We start from the raw sequence: 17,359 nt of genomic DNA, 5'->3' as shown, positions 1-17,359 counted from the left end.
AAAATTATCGATCACGCGCCCTGGTCAGCCAATCGTATAGCTCACCCCACTAACGTCATATGGGCGATTTCCGTCATATGAGTAGGGGCGGCTTAAAATTCCGCCGAGCAGTGCGCTGCGATCGGCAGCGATGTGCATTTTAAAACCTTATAATAAATTACACGCTTTACGCGGAGAATTTAGATGTGTCAAAAAATTATCAGAAGGACTTACTCTAACGACTCAGTACGTTTGTAGAAAATCGTTTTAGGGTTCCTTTAAGTTAACGACTACGAAGCAGATCATTTTGACACTTTTATTCCTGTATGACGGGTTGCAGCGCACAAAACTGCGCAAATCGCACTGAAGGTTACAAAGGTTTTTACGTAGTGCTGTGCGGACGGACGAGACCGGCCGGCTCCGAAAGGGACCAGGATGTGCGAGGTCCGTTCGCCTTGTTTACACAGGTGAGTTCAGCTTGTTTACATTAAAGCGGCATTTATCTCCAGTAACGCTCCTGTACATGCTGAAATGCGTGCGCCTGGCATGAGAGATTGTTCACTTATGCAATTTTTGGTGTATATGTGCAGCGCGACACAGACGCGGACAAAGAAAGGACGACACTTCTTTGTCGCTCTGCACATATACGCCAAGAAGGTTAACTTACCAACTCGCTCAATTCGCTTTGCTGCTTCTACGATTGTTCTGACTATGCGACTCCAGAAAAGTGTGTTCAGAACAGAGTAAATACTAGCAGGTACAATTTGCCCGCTGCACCCCGCTTTTTTCTGCTCTGTTCTCTTTTAAATTTTTGTCGGCGTTCTGATTTTCCATGTAAAGTCGATTGATGTGCTGGTGTTCATTGTTTTGTAGTAAGCGAAAACACCGCGCGCACCCGCTTATGAGACAGTTGCGATAGCTTCAGCATTTACCGCCCGCAATATGTTGCTTGTTCGATCAGCCTTAGTCGACGTCAGGTTAGTTATTTTATTTTAGTACGTTCAATAGGTGCTGTGTTATAGTAAACTAACCTGAGTAGTATGAAGAGATAAAGAAAAATGTGCTGTCATATTACAGTCTGAAATTTGTCGAAAACACCGCGCGCTCCCGCTTATGAGACAGTTGCGATAGCTTCAGCATTTACCGCCCGCAATATGTTGCTTGTTCGATCAGCCTTAGTCGACGTGAGGTTAGTTATTTTATTTTAGTACGTTGAATAGGTGCTGTGTTATAGTAAATTAACCTGAGTAGTATGAAGAGATAAAGAAAAATGTTCTGTCATATTACAGTGTGAAATTTGTCGAAAACACCGCGCGCTCCCGCTTATGAGACAGTTGCGATAGCTTCAGCATTTACCGCCCGCAATATGTTGCTTGTTCGATCAGCCTTAGTCGACGTGAGGTTATTTATTTTATTTTAGTACGTTGAATAGGTGCTGTGTTATAGTAAATTAACCTGAGTGGTATGAAGAGATAAAGAAAAATGTTCTGTCATATTACAGTGTGAAATCTGTCGAAAACACCGCGCGCTCCCGCTTATGAGACAGTTGCGATAGCTTCAGCATTTACCGCCCGCAACATGTTGCTTGTTCGATCAGCCTTAGTCGACGTGAGGTTAGTTATTTATTTTAGTACGTTCAATAGGTGCTGTGTTATAGTAAATTAACCTGAGTAGTATGAAAAGATAAAGAAAAATGTGCTGTCATATTACAGTCTGAAATTAGTGAATAATTACTTTGCCAATTTGTCATCTTATGTGATTAGTCCAATAAAAATAACCTGTTGTTATTCTTAATAACTTGTTGCCTTTGCAGTGGCTTTGAATTCTGCCCCCAAGGCTCCAACAACCACGGCCGCTATCTTGTACACGTTCGAAAAGCCGATGTTCGATTTCGCCTCGCGCGTTTGTCCAGGCTCCGCCGATATCGCGGCCTAGTCCAATCTAGTCCAATCGCGTGAGGCGAAATCGAACGTCGGCTTTTCGAACGTGTACAAGATAGCGGCCGAGCACTCATCCCCTGCTGCCAGTCGCCATTCCTCATCGATTGCCTTGTACAAATAAATTTGTTCTAGAAGCTGGTGCATTTTGAATCTTTTTCCACTTGCAGATTTGCTGCTACGAAGCAGCTGTTAAGTTTGCGGTATGAATCGTAAAAATAAGCTTTGCATAAGATGTGCACATGCGAACATTTTAAATGCATTTAAATTTACATATCTGCACCGCATATATCGAAAACGTGCAGCTGCTATGAACGACATTTACTGATATGACAGTCAACGGTCACTGACATAATTGTAGGCACGATAATTCTGTTGGCGACATTCATTATTCGTCTCGTTTCGGCAGTCAAAATGTGCTCACATAATTGTATACCACACGTGTGTGAAGTTTTCTTTAAACACCCTTTAAAATATTTCTTGCCTTCCGCCTCCGCAAGGAAACTTCATATGAATGCTGAAAAACATTGCACTGCTTTTTGTTGCAAGGTAATGTGCGTTTGCACGCGAACTTTTGAGCTGTTCGAGCCACGGGCATATCAGGATTTTATTTCGAGGGACCGAGGGGGTCCTATCTTTTATATGTACATTCGTGCGTGTGTTTGTATATGTGCGTGTATATATGTACACAAAAAACTAAAAATTTCGGGGGTTTGGCACCTCTCTGGCTACGGCATTCGTTCAAACTTGGCCTGCATTAAAAAGTGTCATCTTGCTCAGCGCTAGCGTACACTTGCCGCTTGTAGCTCGCGACCAGGAGACAAAAAAGCAAATGCAACACCACGCGGCATTTGCCTCCTGCGCACGCGAGGAGTGGCTCCACCGCAGAGCTGAAACTCTGCGCAACTTTGCGAACCTATGCGCAACTCTGTTCCCTGCGGGGACACGACCAATAGCAGGAGCGGTGGCCGCGCGGCGACCGCGACGAGCCGAGTTGCTGGAGAATCGAGGAACGTGGTGTGCGGTCACAGTGCGGCCATAGCTCAAAGTGCGGCGACGGCGAAAACCTGGCGTAATGTAGCTATCGCTACAAAAACAAAACAAAGAATGGCACATTCTGCGCCGATACCCAACTGCAGAAAACCTTGTTAAATTCAAGGAGTCTAAATCGCAGGGAAAGCGCACGCGACGACAGGCTAGGAGAGAAAGCTGGAAGGAGTTTCTTCCGGTAATCAATTCATGAGCTCCATTAAAGGCTTACGCCTTAAAAACCACAAAGATGTACATGGCTGAGAAGACACAGGTGATAAATTCGAAAATAGTTTCTTGTAAATGTGGTACCCTACATGAACAGCAAATGATGTTGCTCAATCCAAGGATGCAATGTGCAAGCTTGACTAGATGAATGGTAACCAATTTTCTTATACAGGTGGCACACTTTCTTGCATGATGTGGACGCATGCTTGTTGTTTCTTTGCGCCGCAATGACCATCCGTGTAGTATCTGTGCCAGGACACAACAAGGCATGCCAGAAACATACGTCAGAGAGCAGATTTATTCAACCTAGGCATCCGCTTTTCACATATTTGTAATACTCCCCGACTGTTATTTTGTCAGTACCCAAAGTCCCTCTGTATTAGTTTGCCACATGAAAGAAGAATTTCATGCGCAGCAGCTGTTATGCATTGTGCAAAACAAGTGGTCCTGGTTATCATGAGCACATGAATTACTAATGTTCAGAAACTTAGACAAATTGCATGGTATGGAAGAGGGTGCACTGACATTCAGCATGTTGCGTAAATGTGGCATCACAGCTCATCTTTTCTGGGGATCAAGGGAGCCTCTTTATTGTTAGGTGATTTCAAACAGGTTCAACCCTTTGTAACCCAATGGCGGCATGTGTTGCCATAACAATGTACCACAATTGTTGCACACTAGCTACAGCTATGTTTTACAAATAGAAACATGCATGCCACATCATCGTTTTTCATGACCCCCCGTATATGGCACAACCTAAAGAAGGGTATGAATAGACTTGTCTAACGCACTCTCACAGTGCCCCGCGGGCATGCTGTTCACTACGGTTAAAGAGGCTACGTCGAGCGAGCAAGCTTGCCCGGGCACTCGCCGGCCCTTTTGAGCACTGGCGCTGTACGAAGTGAATGCCACAAGGCACTGCTTCTTTATGAGGCACCTCACAACGTAAGTACACTTGGCCACAATAATCTACAGTTCTATCTCAATAAAACAAAAGCGAGAGAAATAACACAGTCAGTGCAGACATCACCTATCAGCTGCGCATTCGCAGAGATCTTAATCTGACGAAAACCGTGTCGCCTTCGTCGTTGGGAACTTGGGTTACAGAATGCCGCGTTATTGGATGGTGCGTATACAGCCAATGAGACTGTGGATTGTAAAAAAATGTTTTATCGCCCTTCCGCTGCCGCAACGATATCATAAATGAAGCGCATGTGAGGCGGGGTGTTTTTGACAATGATCTACTTCGTTCTTTCTGGTCAGCTACTCGCAGTTTGGGCTCTATATTTACTCCTATGTCCAGGTAAAAAAAAAAAATCCCTTGTTACTATCCATATCATGTGCAAACATTGTACTAGGATTGCGTTTATGGTCTTGGTTCTTTTGGATTTGCGTCACACGTTGAGGTCATTCAAGTAGCTCATCGTAACGGCTTAATTTGTGTGTATTCGTCACAAGTAAATTAGGCTGCTGCATTGCAGAAAAATATTTTTGAAAGCAATTTTGATCACCTACGCTACATCAAAACATAGTTTTTACATCTTTCGGCACGTGCTATATGCAGCAGGTTGAGATATTAAACCACTGATCGAATCTAAGCAACATACTTTGCCACAGAAGTTGCGCAACTTCGCAGAACACATTGAAAGCATTCACACTTTCACACTCAGATATGGCACTAAACCTCATTATGGAATGCAGTGCGTTGCATTACCGCAGAAGCAGAGATCAAAATAAAGTTATCTTATTCAGCTTTGAAAATGTTAATCATGAGACTGAAGCTAACTAATGTCCCTCCTCATTTTTTGAAAAGTGAAAATGTTTAGTTGAAAAAAATGCGGCATTAAACAAGGCTGACCATTAACTTGATCCACCTGACGGTTGTCTGTGCAGCTGTGGAGTACGCGCTGGGTTCGCTACTAAATCTGCACATTGTGAAATCATATTTCGTATGTTTCTGCGATGTAGCGCACCACACAGGATTCTTCAGTGTCTAAGGTGGCGTGGATTGAATACAAGGATGTTCAAAGGTACTTGAATGGCACAGAGTAAAGCTAAAGTGACAAGCTCATCTCTGTCCCATGCACGCATTTCTCACAAACACTTTTGTTACTATTGGTTGCGCTCGCCTGTTAGAGAACGGTCTGCTGCAGGAAAGATATTACGGCGTCTGCGAGAAAGCACACTCTCCAATCTATTGGTGTTTTTTTTTCTTGTCTTGTTCTCATTCCCTCAACGTCTGAGTTTACTCTGCCCATTTGTGCGACAAAAGCTTGTCCGGGGAGTAATTTCACAATATTCTTGCAGTGAAGCTGTGGTGGCGTGCAGCTTGGTGGTGCAAGCTGCGGTGTCCGCAGGGGTGGCGTAGAGGTAGAGCATCCGCCTCGCGTGCAATAGGACCGTGATTCGAATCCCGGTGCCGCGCAATTTTTCCCCTGGATCAAGAAAAAATCCGTGTGTTGATAAAATTAGATAAACAGGCCTGGATTGCGGCCTGATCCCGGTAACCAAAACCAGTAACGCGCACTCCCTCATCACAGCAGGATTGGCCATCCTGATGCAGTACTTGGCCACAACCCCCTATATGAATACAACAATCAGGTAGAAGCTTTATAGCCTACTTAATAAAGAAGCATCCACATGTGTTGTACTAGAAGGCTCGACAGGCCATCTGTCTCAGCAGAAGTAACAAGTTTTATTCACCCTGAGCAGAAACGCAAACGAAAATAATAGCACGAAATTCCTGATGTAAAATGTCATGAGTCCTTTATCACGTGCATAGGCATAGATCTATAGTCATATTGCAGAGGTACTAAAATCGAACCACTCTCATTGTGTCCAACAAACCCAGCGCAAACCCAGCCAGAGAGAGTAGTAGTTATGACCGAAAAGAAGTTTATTCATGTGTGTGGACACAAATATGTCAAAGTCTACAACAATTCGGGTGAGGCAAGGTCGGAGGACCAACATTTATTCGTTTAGAGGATCTATTTGAAGATGGTCATTCTGCATATGCTAGGCGGCCCACAAAAAGGCAGGCTTGTTTCGTCATCATCATGTAACTAATTTAGATCCACTTCAGGTTAGAGCCATCTCGCAGTAATCTCAAATTATTCCTGGCATGAATGAGGTGACTTCATCACACCACCTAATTCTCTGACGTGCTCCACTGTATCTCCTTCTTTCGGAGCCCATGCTCTTGCCCTAACAAGCAACCAGTAATCTGCTTTGCGGTTTGCATTGCCTGTATAGCTACACTGTCAACTACAATATTACCAGAACTCGTTTTTGTGCTGAGTCAAAACAAGCTCTGAGAAGCAAACACAGCTTGCACATTTTTAGAAGCAGTGGTCTATGAGGATCACGGAGGCAGCATTTGCTATTGCGGGCGAGCTCTACCACTGGAAAATCTGGCGCCACCATCGGCGTGACATGGCATGAGCGATGACGTAGACGCAGCGTCCGCGTCGGCTCCGAAGCACCGAAGCGAACTGAAAACGAAAGCTTTAAGTCTGACCTGCGCGGCGGATCCGATTAGGTGGCGAGGTTTTCCCGCCTTGGGTATCTGCTTGGCAGCATTTTAATGTACTTTAATAGGTAGTGGCTGCTTTTGGAGGCGGGCAGCAGTGCCGCAATGCCGGACCTAGGCAACGGAGTCTCTTGTCCGCCTTATTCAAACAGCCCCAGGACAAGAAGCTGCTTGAAGCTTGACTCGCGCAACTTAGAACCGGTAAACAGCCATCGTCTACAACTCGCGTATGCAGCAAGCACAGACGCGAGGAAGATTCCTGATACGGCGTCGGGACTGCGATGTTCGGTGAGTAGCAGAAAACGCCCACTGAGACGCTCTCCTGCGCCCACTGCACGGCTAGTGACATGACGCTTTATGTGGTCTGTGAACTTGTTGATGCTAGACACTGGTACGTTCACCGGAATTGAAGGGGAGAGGTAAGAATCGTATTTGAAAAAAAAAAGGCATGACACATGGTCATGTTTGCGTTAGGAATTAATATACTGGATTACGAAAAAGTATCGCACTCTGAGAAGACCTATAAACATACAGTGCAGCGCAACAAGACAAATAATGATACTGAAACATGTAAGAATTTAGAAGGAGAGAAAAAAGATTGAATCGTCGCGACGGGAGGGAGGAGGAGGAATAAACTTTTATTGTAGAACCAGCACTTTATGATGGCCGGGCCTAAGCCTCCCACGAAGGGACGTCGAGGGCTTGCCTCGCCGCCGCCTCGCGGGCGTGCTGGGTCGCCCAGGTTTGGTCGTCGAGGGCGGAGCTCCGCAGAGCCTCATGCAACCTCGACGAGAGAGTCGTGGTGTTAGTCTCTGTGTACTGTGCTGGGCATTCCGATAGCGTATGCGGAAGCTTAGCCGGGTGAATTCCACAGCACCGGCTGTTGGGGGTAGTGTAGACGTCCGGAAATATAAGGTGGAGGCGGACGGGTGAAGGGTACGTGTTTGTTTGTAGTAGACGCAGGGTGGTAGCCTGCGCCCGGCTGAACTTTGGGTGAGACGGGGGGAAGGTTCAGCGACTGAGGTAAAAGGCCTTAACGAGATCGTTATAAGTTGTCAGATGGTCCCTGGTGTCCAACTCATCTCCAATGACCCCGGCGCGGTTGACTAGGCCTCGTGCAATGGAGTGGGTGAGCTCGTTGAGATTGGGGAGGTGTGGGTGGACAGGGCCCGCATGGGCCGGGGTCCATGTTAGGGAGATTATGCTGTCTTTAGAGTGTGGTGCCTGGCAGAGGATGCGAAGAGCTTGGCGAGAAATACGGCCTTTGCTGAAGTTAGTAACGGCTGAGCGAGAGTCACACACTATGGTGTGACAGGTGGGATCTAAAGTGGCCAGGGTGATGGCCACTTCTTCATCCGTCTCGGCAGTGGGGGTAGTGACGCTGCAGGCGTGGTGTAGGACTCCATCGCGTGTGGCGACGGCCACAAATCGTGTGCCATGGGAGTATTGGGCTGCATCAACAAATGTGACGCCAGGTACGTGGCGAAGGGCTTTTATGATAGCTCCGGCCCGAGCTTGGCGCCGGGCCCTGTTATATTCAGGGTGCATGTTTCCAGGTATAGGGTCTATGTAGATCCAGCTACGGATGTCGGTCGGGATCGGTTGTTTGGGGCCCTGTTGCTGATCGTAGGTGAAGCCAAGCGTGGACAGAATAAAGCGCCGCGTTTCAGTAAGGGTGAGCCGTTCAAGCTGAGAGCGTTGTTGGGCTTCAATGAGTTCGGAAAGGTTGTTGTGAACTCCCTGTTGGTAGAAGAGTTCAGTGCTGGTGCAGTGCGGGAGACCAAGTGCTGGCTTGTAGATCCCACGTATGAGGGTGTCGAGCTTGTTTTGCTCAGCCCGATACTAATTGAGGTACGCAGCAACGTAGGTAATGTGGCATATGACAAAGGATTGGACGAGTCAGAGAAAGCTTTCGTCTTTGAGTCCCCCTCGTCGGTTAGATATACGTTTAAGAAGTCGTAGGGTGTTTTGAGATTGGGCACAGATCTTGTTGAGAGCCAAGGCCTTGGAGCCGTTGGTAGAGATGGTGAGACTGAGAACCCGGATACTAGGGGATAGGACTGCCATCTTGAAGGCGTAGGGTGATGGCATCACAGGGTTGGTGATCTGATTGGTGTTTGGGAGGGCGACCCCGCTGAATGGGCTTGTATAGATGAAGCTGCGATTTAGCCGGCGAACAGCGCAGTCCGGTCCCTTAGAGATAGGCTTCAACCGTGTCAATCGCCGTTTGGAGGGCTGATTCCAATTGACCATCACTGCCTCGGTACGACCAGATGGTGATGTCGTCGGCGTAGATGGTATGGTTGATATTGTCGACTTGCTGTAGTTGCTTGGCAAGGCCAATCATGACTAAGTTAAAGAGCATGGGAGAGATAACTGAACCTTGCGGGGTGCCTTTGTTGCCTAGGGGAAGCTGGTCTGATCGTAAATCCCCGGCTTGTATACTGTCAAGCTGGAACCGCATGGCGCGTTTTCCGCGAGCGAAAAACGTCACGCGCGGCAAACGCCGGCGTTCCCGCCGACGCGCGAGCACCCGCATGAAAAAAAAGGAAGCGTCGCCTTTCGCGTAGCCTTTTTCGGGTTGCCAGGCAACATAACTCCCAACAACATGAATTGTCTCTGCTACCGCATATATAATATACCCTTAAACTTCAAGAAAACTACAATAAAAATAATCTTAGTGTAATTAGACAGCGACATATTTTTCCGAAGTGCATTTATCAAGCTTCATTTCAGGCAGCAAGATTGTGTGCGAAACTGCGACTATGTACCTTCCGCATGCTGAGAGGCCGCTGCTTGTTTACAACTTGAAGCGGGGGCTACATGGGGCGTTTTTCTCCTGCGATTATCGCGCGCCAAAAAAAAAAAAAAACGCGCTGGCGGGACGCCGGCCAGGCTACATGAGGCGTACGAACGGCGAACGCCGCCGTAGTGTGGCCAGACAAGGCAAAAATGTTTTAGCTACCACTAAATGAACGAACAATGCTTATATGTTGTTTGCTTGTGTTATAATGAATAAATTATGCAATAAATACCCCACTAATATGTCTAAACACATTACCAGGTATGTTTAGTATTGTATCAATATTTTTGTGGATGTTCAGCGGAGAGAGTTGGCCGGAAATGTTTCGTCTGGCGACCTTGTGCGACTGAAACGGGTGCCGACAGGCACTTCCGGTAGCGTCAGACGCGTGCGCGCCGCGTCAAAATCTAGCTGGTCCTGATCGGCGGCGGCGGGCGTTTTTCTCGACGCCGGGCGTCAAAGCGGCGCCGTGAGGCGAAAATCGCCTCAAAAACGCTCCATGTATTCCGGGCTTCACAGGACGCGATGCTTCTCCCCTTCACTTATTAGGGCCTCGTTGAAGGTTGCTTTGTCCATTTTGCGTGAACGCGATGCGCGAACGAAATCACGGTAGCAGCTGTTTTCTTTGACGCACGCGCCAGTTGTGCCGAGAAAAAGAAATTGCGCCAAAGAGGTTCCGTCGAGATGCGCAGAGAGCAGGGCCATCTGGTGGCAAAAAAAAAAAACCAAAATGCCACGTCATTAAATGCAACGTGACTTACCTGAACTCTGATTGGCTGACGCGCCGCGCGTTTCATTTTTTTCTACTCCGAGCAGCAGCACGCGGCGGCGCGATGACGGTTCATGCTGGGCACGCGTTAAAAATCACGCGCGTCAATCGCGCCGACGCTCGCTGTATAGGCTGCTTGTGCCTCAGGAGTACGCGCTACTCGTGGTCTTCCCATAGCTGTAATTTGGATGGAATGTGGGGAACCACTAATCCAATGCTCTGTATATTGGGCGCAAGCCCCACCACTGGAAATTCGGGCAATGGAATCGTTTTGACAATTGACGTGGCTGCAAGCATTTAGCTGGTACCGCATGGCGCGTTTTCCGCGAATGAAAAACGTGACGCGCGGCAAACGGCCGCATGGCCGCCGACGCGCGAGCACCCGCACCATAGAATAAAGAACCAACTTTAGAGAAGGGAAACAGCATCCTCCGCAGTGGTACGAAAATAAACAGCGGCAGCGCATGGAACTAACCTAGCGGGACGCCAGATGGCGCTGCTGAACCCGGAAGCGGAAGTCCGTTTTTTTAGAGCAAAATTCAATATGGTCGCTTTATGGCGGTAGCGTACGCCAGTACGCGCCATGCTTGCCCTGCCGGCTATGCGGCATGCCTTAATGCGTTGGCTGCCGCGTAGCTGGTGCGTTGATTGCCAGGAGACCAAAGAGCCTCTACTGACGCCCATTAAACAAGCCACAAGTGAGTGAACAGAACGTGCGACTTTATTGGCAGAAGACAAGCAGTGTACATTCTCGTGCAATGGCAGAAATAAAATTTGCATATCGAGATACGCTGGAATCTTTGACGCGATCTCGCAAACGGCTCACCGTCGTCGTCGCACATGGCGGTCTAGTAACGAGGGACAACCAGCGGCGCAAGCAGATTGGACAGAGCGTCGCGCCTGTTTGCAGCGGCAGTGGCCGTTAAAGAAGAGCAACTTCTTGGCGACTCCGTAACTCACCACCCCCAATAGAAGCACAAAGCAGTATTATATGCAGTATCAGACATGCCGCATTGGAGAGATTTAGGAATTGCAAACCCAACCGCCTTTGCATATGAAGAACCTACACATTGCTTGTGCTATTTTGTATGCCTTTTTGCTTTCTTTCGTATGCCCGGTGGCTTGTGTCTTCTAACATGGGGTGCGCAAAGCCTAAAACTCCCTATTCGGTTGGGGTATTTAGTTACATACGATTAAGTCGCTTCAAATTCCAGGGAACACTATTAGTACGGGTAAAATGCCATACGTCATAAGGCCTAAAAATCTTGCACAGAACAGCGTTCCAGCTTTAGATCTGCTGCTGTCAAGAAGTTTAAAATCCAATAAAGGTGTCAAGCGCATCTCTATATATTCAGTAGATTTCGTTAGGCGCCTGCCATTTACTTTTAGTATTCAAGAAAATGGAAGAGTGAATTGCTTCGATAACATTCACGTCAAGTAACATGCTGTACTTGATGTACAGAAACGTGCACAGTATTTTTTTAAATAACCTGGCGTTACAAAGTTAACTCATGGCATTTAGAACATACTCGGAAAGTTTCACAAGTGCAAACTAAGTTTTCACCTATCGTATGCACGTCAAAACAATGGCTTTAGTCTTTGTATCCTAGCTGCAACATATGATGCCATAAGGAAGTGCTGCACCACAAGTTCCATGTGGTAGTTAGATCCCCTGGGAACATATTTGTTACATCGGTGCTTCAATGCAGCCCACAGAGATTGCAGAACCTGAAGAGTGGTCGTGATTTGTGGGAAAGGAATAATGGTGTCTGACAGAAAGCAAGTATATCAGAATATTGATGAGTCTGTGTTTTCTTTTTATTTCACAAATTTTCAGTTTACTGCAGCCACACCTCAAGAAAGCAATTTATAATAGTGTCATAACACTGAATTTTGAGGTAATAGTGCAGCAGCCGTTTTTTGTAACGTACTGAATAAAGTAACGTTCACTTGTGTTGCCGCTGCAAAGATAAGCATGCTACCTATGCTAAAAAAATTACGGGGTGTTACGTGCCAAAACCACTTTCTCATTATGAGGCACGCCGTTGTGGGGGACTCCGGAAATTTGGACCACCTGTGGTTCTTTAACGTGCACCTATATCTAAGTACACGGGTGTTTTCGCATTTCGCCCCCATCGATACGCGGCCGCCCTTGCCGGGATTTGATCCCGCGACCTATGGTGTTGGGCTAAGCAGCCGCACACCATAGCCACTGAGCAACCACGGTGAATTATCTGTGTTAGGTGAGATCAAAGAAATAATGGAAAATCTCCTGCAATGTAAAATTCAGAAAATAAAATCCAGAAACGCCCGATGTCCAAAAGACTTGGGATGATTTATTAGCATTCAGAGAACAGCAGAGCTTCTAAATGGTTACAGTGGAGTATGTTTTTATGTGCACGCAAAATCATCACTAAATGTCTTTATGAACAACCTAGAATTCATTCAAAAGTGTGATGCGACAGCTGCTTGCAGGCCACAGTTCCTAAAAATGCAATGCGCAACAGCACTGCTGTGTATGACCTCTCTGACTTTGTCCCAATAGATATCGGTGCCTCTTCGCTAAAGTATGTACCGGCTGGTCCAAGTTAGCACATTGTCTCGGCAACAATCATATTGAGAACTACGACAAAATGCACCGTACACGAGAAAAACAAGTCTTTTGTGAAATGTTGAATGGTTTGGACAATAACCTCCAAGAGTAGTCGGGGGCCATTTGTTGCATTTTTGTAAAATAGGAAAGATGGCACTGCTGCAGAGAACATGTCACGGTACATTTTGAACCAGACTGGGTGGACATCAAGTATCGATACATCAGCTTGTCCATATGAATGACCCAACCTTCCAATATCAAGGATTTCGATGTTCAGGACAATGTTCAAAACAGAATGTACGACCAATTCACATGTTGGAATCTATATGAAGAGAAGCTTTAGAGAAGTTTGAATTAAATGGTGTACCACCTAATGTTATCTATACAGTTGTTTCTTTTCAAATTATGGAATGTATATTGTCGTTTAACGGTCATGTTTATGAATGCACAGTTGACAATAATGAAAGGCAACTGCAACAAAATTTTACTTTCGTGAAGTTAGCTAAGAGAGTACAAACTACTGAATCAATCGTCAGGGCTTGATATTGCCTAGTTTCCTAAGAATACCTTATAAATTGCAAGTACATAAACAGCACATCCATGCTCCTGGCGGTTACAAAGCTTGGAAGATATTCTTGCACATCCAACACTTTTAATACGCTGTAGGTGCCCCCTAATCTCAAAAGTCATGCGCAGTACCTTGGTAGCTCTCATCATCATGTCTGTTGTGCAAGTGCGTTGAGACAATTAGCAAATGGATTTGCTAGTTAACGAGTCTCACTAGGTCTGCATGACAATGAAAGCTATCTTTGATGGTTTACTGCCCCATACGTGTACTCACGTATGGGGCAGAAACCTGGAGGCTTACGAAAAGCCTTATGCATAAATTGAGGACGACGCAACGAGCTAAGGAAAGAAGAATGATGGGTGTAACGTTAAGGGTTAAGAAAAGAGCAGATTGGGTGAGGGAACAAACGCGAGCTAATGACATCTTAGTTGAAATCAAGAAAAAGAAATGGGGGGGGGGGGCAGGACATGTAATGAGGAGGGAGGATAACCGATGGCCATTAAGGGTTACGGACTGGATTCCAAGGGAAGGGAAGCGTAGCAATGTTTGCAGAAAGTTAGGTGGGCGGATGAGATTAAGAGGTTTGCAGAGAAAACATGGCCACAATTAGTACATGACCGGGGTTTGGAGAAGTATGGGAGAGGGCTTTGCCCTACAGTGGGCGTGACCAGGCTGATGATGACGACTACAATGATTGTCTCCTTCTAATTTATTGTGGTGACGCGCTGTCCCTTGTTTCCTTCTATTGTCACTAACAGGGAGCACCAGATGAGCGAATGCAAAAACGCAGTTTCTCATTCTACTGCACCACATTTGCAATTGGCATTGCAAACGCGAGTATTTAATAAATGTAAATAATTACTGCTTTGTTAACACCAAAGCCCCTGATGTTACATTTATATTTATGTGTTTCAAAGTGTGGAAATATTCCGTATTCGTAATAGCTTAATTAAGAAACTGCGTTACATCAAGAATAGAACTTCTAAATTGGAGCGGATATTCATACAGGTTTTGCTATTCCAGAAAGGAGAAGTCAGGGTCAGGCACAGGGGTATCGGGAGGGATTTCACTGAAGTCCACGAGGAGCCAGTCCCACTCGCTCGTTTTACATGGAACGGGTCCATACCACTCAAAGTCCTCAGATCTCATCGGCGATGAAGGACACACTTTTTTGGATGCTGGATCACCTTGTTGTTTAGAAGAATAACTAGGCTTGGTTTCCGTTTGGTGGCCATCATGCGTGCTGCTCCTTCTCCGTTTTGACCTCAAGGATTCACCTGGAAAGAAAAGAACAAGAAGAAAGAACTTAGAAACAAAAAACTTTCGCTAACTCCTGCGGGTAGCTGTCAGAGCTCGCCTGGCTTCAAGGGAAGATTAAACGTAGCATGTCGCGGGCCGTTGACTTCATTGGTAAATTTAGAGCGCGAACTATTAGGACACAGTCCAAGGGACAAGAAAAGAGAAGACACTAGTCGTTCGCTGACGTAACTGCCTCAGCCGTATGCGACACCCGACGTTTCATTACTATTAAACCATGTTCACAAATAAAATTGTGTGATTAAGAAAGGCGTTCATGTTACTGTTCGTAAGCATATGTAATTGGCTTCCTTGAATAATGCTTGAAGAAATCATGAGCTCGAAACCTATGGAAACGCAGACAATGACAACATTGTTGGTGTTTGACATGAACTCTTAGTCAGCAATTTCGTTAACGATTGAGCTATTGATACAAGGGAAAAAAGTCGCACTTTCACCAGAAAGGAGAAGACATCACTGCGATAGAAAGTTAGCAGACAGCTATGCGAATAAGGATAGTAGATTTATCGGCAATATAAACTAATAGATTTTTTTACTAATAAAATTGGCAGGCATGGTGCAAGCACACACAAATACAAACACATCACACTGGATGACACCGGCCACCGGCTGTCAAAACTGTGAGATGAGGAAGCGTGGAAGCTGCAGCGAGCGAAGTAACCGTCGTTCTGTCCATTGCTTCAACATTGGCTGAGCGGCGAGAACACAGCACGTGTAAAGCTACAACGCGTAGGCGCCCCTAGACTCTGCCCCCCTCACAGATCGCATGAAAGGTGCCCTGAAGCGCTCCTAATCGCAGTGAAGAGATTTCAAGTGAACATACGCTGTTTCAGAACTACTTTGACGCAAAAGGTACTTTAACGTGTTTAGCAGAAGCGGAGTTAGTGGCATTAAGACAAGGCCTCCGCGGTGCGTCCACTTGTTGTTCAATACCTTGCACAACGAAGGCTACGATAGAGCGTGGCGTATCCACAACACTCAGCCGTCAAAATGGCGTGGCGCGCAGTGCTAATTTCTATTTGGTAGTCTAGTGCTGGATGTTAACGACGAAGCCATTTCCATGTTCGGCGCCCGCTACGCACCAAATGCGATTTTCTCAGCGAGCCAGTTCCTCTTAGCCAGTGGATTTGTCGCGGCAACCCGCGGCGGCCATCGTATCTAAACTACGAGAATACCGCAGCTAAATGCAACCGTGAAGCGCATGGGCAGCCTTAGCTTTGTCCCTGACAAAGCTTGAGTGCATGCTTACCCACATATGCAGCAGTCTGACCATGTTACTTGGTGCTTGCCCTATAGACAATCGCCACATACAACTTGCGCATTTTTCGAGCGCTATCAGTTAGTCTGCCAAGGCGTCTAGCTGGAGCGTCAACCAATGATCGCGCGATGGCAAGCGTGAGATAGGTCAGACTTGGTCAGACCTTACGTTGCGCGTGGATTCAGGCCAGTTCAACGTTCAAAACTGTTGGTTATGGGCAAGACCCGACCTCTACGGCACCGATAAGCAGGATGGCCGTAGTTTATTTGCTACGAACGCTGCCACGATACAGCGCGATTAGACGATGGTCGGCTTGTTCCGATAGTATGTAATTATAAAAATTTCAAAGCACACGCACGCTTACTTCTACCTGTTTGATTGAACTTCGTCGATAACAATAGGCAGTAACAGAAAAATTCATACAATCTTTTTCATTGACGTGAGCTTTTGGCGAATAGCAGCCGGGTATACGATAATCACTCGTATTACGAAATAAAGCGTCTAGAACAGCGCGAGGAGCAGGCTTGGGTTGAAATGAAAGCGTTTCAGAGAAGGGTCACAACGCGCTCCGCTTGAACTCCGCCTTATAGATTTCCTCGTGGCGCGGAGTTCTAATTTTGTTTTGATATTGTAGTTTTCGATTTTAAGGCGGCGGCCCCACTCCTGTAGCAGGGACCCCGCCTTTTAGTCATTGTTTGAGCTGTGCTGTGTGGGCTCGTCGGAAGGATGTGAGTCATAATGCATTAGAATGCTCACTTTCTGTGCTTTCCAATTACACCTACTATTAACGCCTTCTCTGAAGCGTTACCTGACGGTATTCAAAACAGTGAGAGCAAGAAAAGCAGCCTTTTTGCCGCACTAGACTTCGGTGCACAGCGTTTCAGGGAAAACTACTCAACATAACAAATGAAGTTTGCTGCGCCTTCAAATGAAATGTGATGCAATGTTTCTATAAAGAGATGTTGCATGCAAAGGAATTATAACTTTACTTATGTTCTAATAAAAGTGGGAAGAACAATAAGAACTTATGCATGTATATCCTTCTTGCTTTTCATCGCAAAACAATAATTTAGTGTTTTCCTAGGCTACAGAGCACGTATCATCTATGCGTGGCTGTTTATGTTCCGATGTACAGTTTATAAATTAGTTATTGTTAATTAATATTTGCCCTTTCTGCTTATACTTGGTCACGCATTACCGAAGAAGAACGAGTGGCACACAGGTCAAGCTGAAGCACTGAAGTTTTCAATAAGCCTGGAGCAAGCCCTTTCTTGCGATTCTGTGAAGAGCAGACTGTGCTATAGGGATTAAGGAGTTTTTAAGGAGCCTTGAACATAGCAAATTTTTCT

At 46.2% G+C, this 17,359-nt stretch overlaps 1 pseudogene; it reads right to left on the bottom strand.

The window, feature by feature from the left end:
* Nucleotides 1-14,449: 14,449 nt before the first annotated feature.
* The window catches only part of LOC142568170 (uncharacterized), a 39,930-nt pseudogene continuing 37,020 nt past the window's right edge, over nucleotides 14,450-17,359 (bottom strand).

The sequence above is a fragment of the Dermacentor variabilis genome, unplaced genomic scaffold, assembly GCF_050947875.1.
Source record: "Dermacentor variabilis isolate Ectoservices unplaced genomic scaffold, ASM5094787v1 scaffold_17, whole genome shotgun sequence".
NCBI classification, from domain to species: Eukaryota; Metazoa; Arthropoda; class Arachnida; order Ixodida; family Ixodidae; genus Dermacentor; species Dermacentor variabilis.
This window is presented reverse-complemented; position numbering and strand designations above follow the sequence as displayed.